The sequence below is a fragment of the Microcaecilia unicolor genome, chromosome 3 (assembly GCF_901765095.1).
Source record: "Microcaecilia unicolor chromosome 3, aMicUni1.1, whole genome shotgun sequence".
NCBI classification, from domain to species: Eukaryota; Metazoa; Chordata; class Amphibia; order Gymnophiona; family Siphonopidae; genus Microcaecilia; species Microcaecilia unicolor.
The window spans coordinates 435,103,529-435,115,592 of record NC_044033.1 but is presented as its reverse complement, the minus strand read 5'-3'; the positions used below and the strand labels follow the sequence as shown (position 1 = coordinate 435,115,592).

Here is a 12,064-nt window from a genome sequence, read left to right as displayed (position 1 = left end):
CTTCTGCTGCTTATGCCTCTCTGTATATAACCTAGCATCCTTCTGGCTATGGCCACCACCTTGACACACACTTTCATTGCCTGGAGTATCCTCAGATGTATCCTGTCCATGCATATGAGTCTCTCACCTCCTAGCACATACAGCTTCCTTGGATTTTTACTCCCAAAGTGTATGGCTGTGCACTTCTTCGTATTAAATTTTAGCTGCCAAACATTAGACCATTCTTCTAATTTTTTGCTGATCACACTTCATGTTGTCCACTTCCTCTGGGATGTCCATCCTGTTGCAAATCTTAGTATCATCTGCAAAAAGCCAAACCTTACCTTCTAACTCTTCGGCAGTCACTCACAAATATATTGAATAGAATCAACACTACCACCCATCCTTGAGGCACTCTACTATTCATTTTCTTTCCTCTGAGTGAATTCCATTAACCACCACCTTCTGATGCCTGTCAGTCAACTGGTTTCTAATCCAGTTCACTAAGTCCTAACTTCAGCCCATCGAGTATATTCAAGAGCCTCCTATAAGGAACCATGTCAAAGGCTTTGCTGAGATCAAAGGAGACTACATCTAGCATGTGTCCTCAATCTAATTCTCTGGTCACCCAGCCAAAGAAATCAATCAGATTCATTTGGTACAATTTTCCTTTGGTAAAAACCATGTTGCCTCAGCTCTTGTAACCCACTGGAATCCAGGAAATTCACTATCCTTTCCTTCAGCAGCACCTCCATTTCTTTTCCAATTGCAGAAGTGAGGCTTACCGGTCTGTAGTTTCCCACTTCTTCTCATCACTTTTGTGAAGAGGGATTACATCTACTCTTCTCCAATCCCATGGAATGTCTTCCATCTCCAAAGATATTAAACACTGGCCTCAGGGATATCCCTAATCCCCCAGATCTGGTAGGCCTGTCACTCAAGTTAAAAGGGGAAACAAAAGAAACAGAACTTATAACTGTGTGGAAAAATTTAGAAGAAATGCTAAAGCAATAAAATGGGCAACAGATAAGGAGGGGGAGAAGAAATGTGAAAAAAGGAAAAATGAATTAATGAGGAAAGGCTAGAGAAATGAAAATTTAACACAGGGAAAGAAACTGAAGAAGGAGCAAGAAAGAAACATAAAAGAAGACAATAAAAAGAATAATATTGTAAGTATTATTCTGAATCACCCTTCTGCAGCTACAATTTAAAAGGTGGGAGGGCTGAAGTTAGTGGCATCAGGCCTGGAGGGTGGGGTGGAGGTGGGATTGAGAGAAAGTGATAAAGAGTGCATGTGTGAGTGAGTGTGTATGTGTGAAAGAGAAAGTCAGTAGAGGCAGGGCAGAGAAAGCTAATCCATACAAGTCTGGGGGGGGGGGGGGGAGACAGCTCACCCCACCACCCATTAATCTGACACCCTTATCTCTTGTTCCTTCCCCCTCACAAAGGTGGCAAATTATACCTATGATATGTATGTGAAATAATTGGTAATTTGGGTATGAGAAAGAGCCGGAAGTGGCTATGAGAGGAGGGTTTGACAGAGAAAAAAAGCTAGTGGGGGGGGGGGGGGGGGGGGGGGGGGGAGAAGAGAGAGAGAGAGAGAGAGAGAGAGAGAGAGAGAGAGAGAGAAAGCATGTATCACAGAGGGATGATGAAGGAAGGGGGCTTTTAAAAGTGCCAGAATACTGGCATACCTGGGAACTAGATTTAATCTGAATACTTATTTAGTCATCATACCTATGTATTGCTATTACACAACACGTGATTATTTTAAGACTTAAGCTATGTTGATGTTACTGGCATTTTAGTGTTACTACCTAGCACTTTTTGTGTATTAAAAGTGTTCAAACTAAAACACAGTAACATAGCATCATTCAAAGGATACAATTAACAATGTGCCAGAGTTTTGCAGTCACTGTGAGTGCTCAAAGTGTCCACACCCAGCTTTAACACAGGCCTTCAGTCGCTTTGGGAAGTTCTTAACAACCTTGTTGATTGGTCCCTGTGGCAGGCTGTCCCAGATCATCTGCAGTGTTTTCTTGAGTTCAGTGATTGTGGCTTTGGGTGGAGCTTGTGATAGGCATCTAACATTGCTCCCCAGACATGGTAGTCCAAGGGGTTTAGGTCCAGTGAGTTTGTTTACAAACTTCTAAGTCACTTTGACATCACAAACAGTAAGCTAGTACCACATGTTTTTTTCCCCCCCAGTAATAGTAGTTTTACAGTGCAAACATCTTTGAACACGCGAAAATCGCTGGGTGGTCACACTATACTACTACTACTTCTACTTATCATTTCTATAGCGCTACTAGACATACGCAGCATTGTACACTTCAACATGAAGAGACAGTCCCTGCTCAACAGAGCTTACAATCTAATTAGGACAGACAAACAGGACAAATAAGAGATATGGAAATATTAAAGTGAGGATGATAAAATAAGGGTTCTGAACAAGTGAATAAGGGTTAGGAGTTAAAAGCAGCATCAAAAAGGTGGGCTTTTAGCTTACATTTGAAGTCGGACAGAGATGGAGCTTGATGTACCAGCTCAAGAAGTCTATTCCAGGCATATGGTGCAGCAAAGTCTATAACTTTGCAGTGTTTAAAGAAAATCTAATTTCACTCAGCACATAAATGTAGATAGTAGCAACAAATAAAGCTATAAGATTTCACGTTGAAAACAGTAAAAAAAACTCTACGGGGTTACTTTTTTTTTTTTTTTTGCCTCACCCTGTATTCTTGCTGCAGACCACTTGGGAAGGAAGGGACTAGATTAGGAAGCAGAAGTGGCTCTTCTCTGCTCTGTCTGCTCCAGCTCCAGCTCCAGATGTACTGAAGTCCTCTTCAGTGCCGGTCTCCGGGCCGGTGCATTGCTGCAGCTGATCTGGAAGGATTCTGTTTCTGTGTCTTCCTGGCGTCATGCATGTTCCTACGTTCCTACATACAGGCTGCATGTAGGAACGTGCAGGACGTCAGGATGACTCACACAGAAACAGAATCCTTGCAGATCAGCTGCAGCAACGTGCCTGCCCAGAGACCGGCGCTGAAGAGGACTTTGGCTGGCGGGGGTTGGGGACCCCTACCAGCACAGGTACCTGACGGCAGCGGGAGAGGGTTGACGGCAGCAGGAAGGTGGGGTCGAAAGGGTCGGCAGTGGGGGGGGGGGCATGCCCCCATGGTCCCACATAGCTACACCCTTGATTCACGCTGCAGCTCCTCAGTACCTCTCCATTCTCATCTCTCCCTACACTCCTCCCCTGGAACTCTGTTCACTGGGTAAATCTCTCTTATCTGCACCATTCTCCTCCACTGCTAACTCCAGACTCCGTTTCTTTTATCTTGCTGTGCCTGGAATAAACTTCCTGAGCTGGTCTGTCAAGCTCCATCTCTGGCCATCTTCAAATCTAGGCTAAAAGCCTACCTTTTTGATGCTGCTTTTAACTCCTAACCCCTACTCACTTGTTCAGTACCCTTATTTTATCATCCCCACCCCAGTAATTCCATTATCTCTTATGTGTCCTGTTTGTCTGTCCTAATTAGATTGTAAGCTCTGTCGAGCAGGGACTGCCTCTTCATGTTGAAGTGTACAGCGCTGTGTACGTCTAGTAGCACTATAGAAATGATAAGTAGTAGTAGTAGTACTCTCTAATGCCTATGTTCCCAATGTCTATGACAGACATTTGCTACTCTTATTAGGGAATTAGCCTCTTTGGGTGATCACCCTTTGATACTGGGGGGAGATTTCAATACTGTATCTGATCCTTTTTTAGATAAATCGAATCCTGGAAGGTTTGATCAGATTGATTTGACTAAAGGAATACCACTGAATCTGTTAGATATCTGGAGGGCCTTGCATCCAACGACCCGAGATTATACTCATCTCTCAAGAGCTCATGGTACACAGTCCCACATAGATTACTTATTCATCTCCCAGTCTTTGTTCTCTCATATTAGTTCCACATACATTGATGCTTACCAAATCTCAGATCATGATTTGGTGTGGTTGCTTTGGTGTCACATAGGGAATGAGGGGACCCTCCACCATGGCAGTTCTCCCCAGACCTTTATTATGACATTGTCTTCCACAATATGTTGATAGCTATATGGAAGGAATATGAGGCCTTTAATGCCACACATCGGAATACCCCAGTACTGTTTTGTGACACAGCAAGGCAGTCTTGAGGAGAGATACACTTGCATATGTGGTGCAAAAGCATAGGGTCTGTGATAGAGAGATATCTTATGGTTGTAACGATTACCCCAATCCCAGCATAGGTTATATGGGAGGGTTCCTACTCGGGAACACAGAGAACAACTCCTGGCATCCCAGTCACCTTTAAACAATTTACTTCACCAGAAGACAGTGAAATCCTGGTTATTTTACAAATATAAATTGTACTGTCATAGTAATAAATCAGGAGCTCTTTTGGCTAGATTGGTGAAGCAATGGGAGGGAAGGAAAAGGGTCCAGACTTTGAGAAATTCCTTAGGTTTCTTGATGTCCAATGATAAAGATATTGCTGCTGTCTCTCAAAAAGATATAGTGGAATTAGAAAAGGTACAGAGAAGGGCGACGAAAATGATAAAGGGATTGGACGACTTCCCTATAGGAAAGGCTGAAGCAGCTAGGGCTCTTCAGCTTGGAAAAAAGATGGCTGATGGGAGATATGATAGAGGTCTATAAAATAATGAGTGGAGTGGAATGGGTAGACGTGAATTGTTTGTTTACTCTTTCCAAAAATACTTGGACTATGGGGCATGCAATGAAACTACAAAGTAGTAATTTGTCTTCACTTAATGTGTAATTAAACTCTGGAATTCGTTGCCAGAGAATTTGATAAAGATGGTTAGCTGAGTGAGGTTTAAAAAAGATCTGGATGGCTTCCTAGAGGAAAGTCCATAGACCATTATTAAAATGACTTGATGGGGAAATCCACTGCTTATTTCTAGGATAAGCAGCATAAAATGTATTGAACTTTTATGGGATCTTGCCAGGTATTTGTGACCTGGATTGGCCACTGTTGGAAACAGGACACTGGGCTTAATGGACCTTTGGTCTGTCCCAGTGTGGCAATACTTATGTACTTATGTGTCTCTTTACCATTCTTATTCAGATCTGGATTTGGATGATGCAACTCATTTGAATAGTATGGATCTTCCATCATTAAACATGGATTCAGTCCAGATCCTTCAAAGGCCCATTTTGGTGGATGAATTTAAATTGGTTATTAGTCTAGACCCAACCATAAAGCCCCAGGGCCAGATGGATTCTGGGTGAAATTTTATAAGATACTCCAAGAATATGTTGCCTCCCCCTTGACAGAGATGTTTCATCAATGATAGCAAAGAAGAGTATGCTAAACTCCCTTTCCATGGCGTGAATTGTGGTCCATTCAAAACCGGGTAAGGAGCACTCTTTGACCAAGTCCTAACACCCAAGTTCCCTCCTTAAGGTGATAGCTAATGCCCGATTTCCTTCTTTAAGGTGATAGCTAACCATTTGGCCTGTGTACTGCCTCAGCTGATCACTGATCCATGGGTGGGTTTTGTCAGAGAGTGGTGAGTGTCTAAAAATCTACGCAAAATTCTGGCTTCCCTAGAAGTGGTTCACCATAATAAGCTGCATTCCCTTTTAGTAAGTTTTGATGCAGAAAAGGCCTTTGATAGGGTCTCCTGGCAATTTATGCTAGCCACATTGTGAAAGTATGGCCTAGGGGATCACTTTATCAGTGTTGTTGAGACCTTATATGATTCCCCTAAAGCTCGAATCTTGGTGAACAGGGTGTTCTCTGACCTAATTCACATTGCTCGGGGGACCCGTCAAGGAGGCCCTCTTTCCCACCTGTTTATTTTAACCCTGGATCCTCTTATTTGAGATATTGTAAATAACCCTGAGACAGAAGGCATTTCCATAGGTACTTATACTTTCAAGGCAGCAGCTTTCAAAGATGATCTATTAGTCTACCTGTTAAACCCAGAGAATTCTTTAAAGGCATTAATGGAAAGTTGTTGAGAATATGGGGACTTCGTTAGGTTCAAATTACACCTATAGAGGTCTGAGGTGCTTCCTTCTCTTGAGCTGGTGTGGTGGCCTTGGTTTGGTCCCTTCTTCTTGCATTGGGCAGAGGATTCATTCATTTACCTTGGGTTTCTTTTGCCTATGAACACCAGTCACCTCTATAAACTCAACTTCCATAGGCTAATGATACAAACTAAGGCACAGTTGAGGATTTGGTGGGACCTTCCTCTCTCTCTTTCAGGTAGGATAGCATTAATTCAAATGATAATTTTTCGCTGATGGTTATATACTATGCAAACTCTCCCTATAGCATTCATAGAACAGGATTTAGCGTCTTCATGGAGGGAATTCAGGCATTTTTGCTGGGGGAGGGAGGCCTAGGCTCCAATACAACTTTTTGGTTGGCAACTGGTCGAGCGGAGGTCTGGATATTCCCGATTTTAGACTTTATAACTGGCCATGCTTGCTGAGACATTTAGGTAATTGACTTAGGGGTACAGAAGAGTTTACCCCCTATCAGATAGAGAAGGAATATTTTGCACTTTTACACCTCAAATCTTTGCTCCATGCACCTTTGGCAGATTTAAGTAGAGTATCTTACTAGTGTAGTGTCATACTAGCCCCACTTCAGAGACTTTAGTTGGCTCTCACATCACTCTTAGGCCAGGACTCTCATAGCTCCCTATTTTTAAACTTACATTTTAGTCCTGGCCAGGATAATGTAGCATTTTTGAGGTGGAATCATATGGGTTGCAATAGCTAGAACATTGTGTGTGGGACACTGAACAACTTTGTTCGTTGGTACAGTTGAGACAAAGGCTGGGAGACTACCCAGGAGATCAGTTTGCATATTCCCAATTAGGCCACTATTTTACTTCTCTCAACCCTCAGTGGTTATCGACGTCTTTTCTGGTTAAACTGAAAGCGCTTTTTACAACCCAGAATGGAGACTCTCCATCTGTTTCCATTTTACATAAGACTCTTAAGACATGGAGACCCTCTAAAAATTATGAACACCTTCGTAGGCAATGGGAAGTAGAATTAAACAGGCCTGGGGATAATGTTGATTTTTCCATAATAATCAAATTGATTCCCCAGACTTTCTTTAATTCGGAATACAGAGAATGTTGGTATAGGGTTTTTCATATGGTGTATTTTTCTTCTTACCGACTAACTGAAATGGAGACTCCTACTCTTTCTCAATGTATTAAATGTGGACACTCTAGGGGGGGATTTAGACAATATGCTATGGTGCTGCCCATTAATTCGGTCCTATTCGGCCACTATTCTTCACTATTTGTCCTCTATAACTGGTCAGGTAATTGCATTTGATCCATGGGGACTAGTCCTTGGCTGGGACAGGGCATTAGTTATATAGAGGAGGGGCACCAAATTATTAATTTAAAAGTCTTGGCTGACAGCTTTGAAGTGTGTTCTTAGACATTGCTTGCAAACTGAGTCACCTTCAAATTGGGAATGGAGGAGTGAACTGCATGATCTTTGTGTTTTGGAATCCCGAGGTGTATCAGGTATTCCTTAACGTAGAAAGTGCTTTCTGTCGGTTTGGGATCCCTATATCTGTTCCCTTTCTCTGAGAGCAAGAAGTTCCATTGTGAATATTTTGGGTGGGCTGTTCAGGCGGCTGTAATCTCAGACCTGGATTTGGATTGCTTTCTGAAGAATTATTGTTGTTTGAGTGGAGTTGGAATAGGGGGTGGGGACCGTGGGGCTCAGAATAAGCATCCGGGGATGGGGGGTGTGGAAATGGGAAGGGGGAATTTCACTTATTGTATAACAGTGGGTGCTATAGAAGCATAAGTTTTTTCCGGTTGTTCACATTTAAGGGGGATCGGTAGTAGGGAAGTCAGGAGAGGAGGAGGTGGTGGAATTTCCAGGTTCTGAGCTTCTCTAGCTTTATCTACAGTATGTTTCAGTTCTCCTTGCACTTACTGAGGTTTTTTTTTTTTTTAGTTTTTCTTTTTGCTGGTTATGGTACTTTTACTTTGCCGTTAATAACAGCGTGTTACACTGTTAATCAACAGGGTGAGGTACTATTTTCACCATTTCTTATAAATTATATCTTACTCAGTTTGGGGTTCATAGTTCTTGGTTTCCTTTATCTTTGACCTAGTTATCAGTTTTGGTGGGGGGGTTGGGGGATATGTTGATCTGTATTATATTGTAAGTGTTCTGGAGGACTATAAGAGTCAAAGCCCTTCAGTATTCGATTTTGGATTGTATGGGGTGTTCTTTTGAAGGGAAGAAGGGGGAGGAATTGATTTCAAGATTATAACATTACAACGACAAGCACATATCTTTATTTTAAAAAAATGCATAAACATAGTGGGACTAATGAATGAAAAGATGGATCCTATTAGTAACAGTGTTAACTATGCTGAACTGAAGTCTGTGTGTCTTTTCAGCATAGTACTAGGTATTGGTGAATATTGGACTATTAATTCCCTTGTATGATGGGTTTTTGGTTATATTTGGTTTTACAGTTATCAGTGTGGCATCAACTAATGAATGGACACTGTAGTCAGCGTCTCTTCCTACATTCAAGGACAATAGGCCCCACCTACATAAGAACAAGAGTAGCCATACTGGGTCAAACCAATGGTCCATCAAGCCCCAGTATCCTGTTATTATTATTATTAGCATTTGTAAAGTGCTACTAGACGCACGCAGCGCTGAACACCTGACACAGAGAGAGACAGTCCCTGCTCAAAAGAGCTTACAATCCCAGCAGTAGCCAAGCCAGGTCACGGCAACACGCCATGCTACCGATCTCAGGGCAAGCATTTGCTTCCCCATGTGTATCTCAATAGCAGACTATGGACATTTCCTCCAGGAACTTGTCTAAACCTTTTTAAAACCCAGATACACTAACCACTGTTACTACATCTTCGGGCAAAGAGTTCCAGAGCTTAACTATTCGTTGAGTGAAAAAAATATTTCCTCCTATTTGTTTTAAAAGTATTTCCATGTAACTTCCTTGAGTATCCCCTAGTCTTTGTACTTTTGAAACGAGTAAAAAATCAATTTACTTCTACTCGTTCTACACCACTTAGGATTTTGTAGACCTCAATCGTATCTCCCCTCATCCGTCTCTTTTCCAAGCTGAAGAGCCCTAACCTCTTTAGTTTTTCCTCATATGAGAGGAGTTCCATCCCCTTTATCATTTTGGTCGTTCTTCTTTGAACCTTTCCTAATTCTGCTATATCTTTTTTGAGATATGGCGACCAGAGCTGAACACAGTACTCGAGGTGAGGTCGCACCATGGAGCGATACAGAGGCATTATAGTGTTTTAGGTCTTATTCACCATCCCTTTCCTAATAATTCCTAGCAATCTGTTTGCTTTTTGGCCACCACTGCACATTGAGCAGAAGATTTCAGTGTATTATCTACAAAGACACTTAGATATTTTTCTTGGTTGCTGACCCCCAAGGTGGACCCTAGCAGTATGATTTTGTATTATTCTTTCCAATGTGCATCACCTTGCATTTGTCCACATTAAATTTGATCTGTCATTTGGATGCCCAGTCTTCCAGTTTCCTAGGGTCTTCCTGCAATATTTCACAGTCCACACATGTTTTAACAACCTTGAATAGTTTTGTATCATCTACAAATTTAACCACCTCACTCGTCCTTCTGATTTCCGTATCATTTATAAATATTTTAAATAGCACTGACCCCAGTACAGAACCCTGCAGCTCTGCACTGTTTTTTTTTGTTTTGTTTTGTTACATTTGTACCCCGTGCTTTCCCACTCATGGCAGGCTCAATGCGGCTTACATGGGTAATGGAGGGTTAAGTGACTTGCCCAGAGTCACAAGGAGCTGCCTGTGCCTGAAGTGGGAATTGAACTCAGTTCCTCAGGACCAAAGTCTCCCACCCTAACCACTAGGTCACTCCTCCACTCCACTGTTCACCCTCTTCCATGGAGAAAAATGACTATTTAACCCTACCCTCTGTTTTCTGTCCAATAACCAATTCCTAATCCACACCAGAACATTGCCTCCTATCCCATGACTCTTTAATTTTCTCAGGAGTCTTTCATGAGGAACTTTATCAAAAGCTTTCTGAAAATCTAGATACACTACGTCAACTGGCTCACTTTTATCCACATTTATTTATTTAAGATTTCGCTTACACCTTTTTCAGTAGTAGCTCAAGGTGAGTTACATTCAAGTACATTGGATATTTCTCTGTCCCAGGAGGGCTCACAATCTAAGTTTGTACCTGAGGCAATGGAGGGTTTAGTGTCTGGCCCAAGATCACATGGAGCAGTGGTGGGATTTGAACTAGCCACCTCTGGATTGCAAGACTGGTGCTCTAACCACTAGGCCATTCCTCCACTCCACTAGGCTGTTCCTCCACTCCACTAGGCCACTCCTCCACTCACGCCTTCAAAGAAATGAAGCAAATTGGTAAGGCAAGACTTCCCTTGGCTGAACCCATGCTGACTCTGTTCCCATGTCTATCTCAATAGCAGAGTGAAAAATATTTCCTCAAATTTGTTTTAAAAGTATTTACATGTAACTTCATTGAGTGTCCCCTAGTCTTTGTACTTTTGGAATGAGTAAAAAATCGATTTACTTCTACTTGTTCTACACCACTTAGGATTTTGTAGACCTCAATCATATCTCCTCTCATTCATCTCTTTTCCAAGCTGAAGAACCCTAGCATCTTTAGCCTTTCCTCGTACAAGAGGCGTTCCATCCCCTTTATCATTTTGGTCACTCTTCTTTGAACATTGAGGCCACTGTGGAAAGCCACTGGGGGGGGGGGCTGCTGAAGGCCAACATTTGCAGGTACAAATCAAGGAAAAATAATATAAAATGAAAATAAACTCAACTGAATAATTAATAATTTTTAAAAAAGTAAGTAAGTAAATAAATAAATAAATAAAAGAAAGGGGGGGGGGGCGCTACAGAGCCTCTCCACTGGGGCAGCTTAGCAGAGAATGCTGCTTGAAGGAGTTCCATTCCCAGCCTGATCTCCAGGCAGTTCTGGGCCCCTCCGTCCTCTCAATGGACCCCACCTTCAAAGAGGTAGCTACAGCAAGCATCACCGGTCACAGGAGCCTTCCCTGAAGGCCGTCAAAACACCATCTGCTGTCTCCCTGGTGCTTCTGGTTCTCGCACGGGTGCTGATTCAGGAGCACAGAGTCTGCCAACGTGGAAAGCATCAGCTCCATGGGGTGCACTGGAAAGTGGAGAGAGATAGCGCTTCAGTGCTGGTCGCTGGTATGGGGGTGGGAAGGTGAATCCTGGAGGAGACCTGGGAGCTCAGCAAACTGCCACCATCTTGGACGAGAGTTCCACTAGAAGTCCACTCCTCCAATAAATTTTATATAATATCATCAATTCCACATCATCATTTAATCCATAAGGCTTAACAGCCCTACGTTTGAATATCCAATATTGTTCCTGTCAGGCTAGACCAGCCACCCAATCACCTTTATTCTTAGTTTCTAGCACCTGCTCTATAATAAACTATCAAAGGTTATCAAAATTGTATGGTTTTTGTATACAGTGGGGTACTAAAAGAGCAAGTCTTGTCTCCACTATACTTCTGCTTTTATGCTCAATCAACTATACAGACACTCAGGGCCGTGCCTAGGGTCTCTGGTGCCCCCCTGCAGACTAACAGTTGGCGCCCTCCCTCCCCTGTGTGGCACAAGATGCAAAGGAAATAGGAGCTGAAAGATGGAGTGCATCTTTATGGGATTGCTCAACAAATAGAGGGTTTACAACCACTTAGCTTTTCATGCTTTCATGTTCACGAAATTAGTAATTAAATCTTTGATATCTATACATTGCAAAATAAGATAGCAGATGTAAATTCTCAAAGTGGATATATTCCAAACACTAAAATGAAAATAAAATGATTTTTTTCTACCTTTGTTGTCTGGTTACTTTCTTTTTCTGATCATGCTGGCCCAGTATCTGATTCTGCTGCTATCTGTCCTCTTAACTCCGTTTCTAGGGCTTCCTTTCCATTTATTTCTTTACTTTCCTCCTTTCTTCTTCATTGCTTGCTCTATATCCATAAGTAAAAGCT

General features: G+C 42.3%; 1 long non-coding RNA gene across 1 annotated transcript; it reads right to left on the bottom strand.

Annotated features, from left to right (window-relative positions):
- Positions 1 to 387: 387 nt before the first annotated feature.
- Positions 388 to 11,746, bottom strand: LOC115465194. The gene is made up of 3 exons (XR_003941352.1): positions 11,606 to 11,746; positions 10,108 to 10,114; positions 388 to 398 (listed from the first exon to the last, which is right to left on the bottom strand). It is a non-coding gene; the product is annotated as an uncharacterized LOC115465194 (long non-coding RNA).
- Positions 11,747 to 12,064: the final 318 nt, after the last annotated feature.